At 42.1% G+C, this 1,560-nt stretch overlaps 1 non-coding gene across 1 annotated transcript; it reads right to left on the reverse strand.

Annotated features, from left to right (window-relative positions):
* Nucleotides 1-1,004: 1,004 nt before the first annotated feature.
* trnar-acg (transfer RNA arginine (anticodon ACG)) lies at nt 1,005-1,077 on the reverse strand. Its single transcript has one exon. It is a non-coding gene; the product is annotated as a tRNA-Arg (tRNA).
* Nucleotides 1,078-1,560: the final 483 nt, after the last annotated feature.

Below are 1,560 nucleotides of genomic sequence, written 5' to 3' on the forward strand. Positions count from 1 at the left end.
AATGTTGTTAGAAAGACTGATGCGTATACATATCTGCAGTTGGAGGACTGTGTGGAAAAGATTGGAGGAGCAACTTGCATTTCTTAGTTGGACTTCCTCAAAGGTTACTGGTAGGGAACTTTGACAGAAAGATCAAAGGCAAATTTGTAACGCCAACTGGCCTGCAGAAATGTAAAGTAATGCCGTTTGTACGAAAAACACTTCAGCCACATTTCAGCGGTTAACTGAGAGGGTAATTGCCGAATACGCAATTGATTGGTGTATATTGTGCCTGGTGGCTTTCAGTCTCTCGTGGATTGAATATTTACAGCATTTATCGGGCTTGTTTGATCGAATTCGGAAGTCAAACTGGTTTGTAAACCTAGCTGAAAGTGAATCTGCCAAAGCCAAAGTCACCTTCCTGGGAAACGTCATTGAACACGGACAAATAGCCCCACGGGATGCGAAATCGAAAGTTACAGGGGACTTTTACACATTGTTGACGAAAAGAGCAGTACTACGGTTCCCCACATTGAGTGGCCTTTATTGAAAGTTTGTGCTGAATGTTAGCAGTGGGACTACTCCACTCAGCGAACTGTTAAAAACAGGCAAGAAATTTCAGTGAACACAAGACTTTCAAAATGTTGTTTTTCTCAGAGCAGAGCTGATTGTGAGGAGACATGATTGACGTGTACGAAATAATGAGGAGCGAGGAATTGCAGATTGAAGGAAACATTTGCTCTTGATCGATCACCAGGGTTTGTAGAAATAAGATAAGATGCAGAAAGCTTTGAATAGACTGGTAGGAAAACTTTATCAGTCAGCGGGTGGGAGACTCTGGAACTCACTCTCTGTAAAGATCAGCTGGACAGTTAACCCTTCATTCTTCTCTGATTCCACTGTCCAAAGAGTTTCAAAAAATGCTCAAAGCCGAGCATTCCCAGGAGCAACAGTTATTCAATCAGTGGATTTATTTCAGCTTCAGAAAAATCAGTTTTTAGCAGGATTAAAGTCTGCCCAACCTGCGACCCAGGTAGGATTCGAACCTACAGTCTCCTGATCCGTAGTCAGGGGCGTTATCCATTGCGCCACTGGCCCGATGCACAAGTGCTCCCTTAAGAGCTGTGATGTTAATACGGACACGGTTAATAGCAGTCATGTTCGCCAGTTGAACAAGCAATAAAGATAATCACTGTCACTGCTTCAGTCTAATCTTCATCACCTTTCAAAGCAGCGAATTTTCAAAAAAAAAAACACATGTCCTCATGAAGTTCCATTCACACTCTGTCTGCTCAGTCATTTAATGGAATCACTGCTGACCGAATGAATTTCGAATCCACTTTTTCAGCATAACTGACGTGAATGTGAGCCTAATCACCACATTGTATGTACCAGTTAACTTTCAGAGGTTTCGAGTACAGTAACGACTTTTGCGAGTATGCAGGAAAGTGAATACTGTGAACCGAGCAAAAAAATCCCTTCATGGAAATTAATCCAGTGCAAAGTCAAACATATAAGAACGGCAGATGACGTAAACATTCCTCTGCATTACTCTGCACAGATGCTTCTCCAAGAATTGAC

Source organism: Chiloscyllium plagiosum, unplaced genomic scaffold, assembly GCF_037043375.1.
Source record: "Chiloscyllium plagiosum isolate Xiang-an unplaced genomic scaffold, Cpla_swu_hap1 HiC_scaffold_51, whole genome shotgun sequence".
Lineage (NCBI taxonomy): Eukaryota > Metazoa > Chordata > Chondrichthyes > Orectolobiformes > Hemiscylliidae > Chiloscyllium > Chiloscyllium plagiosum.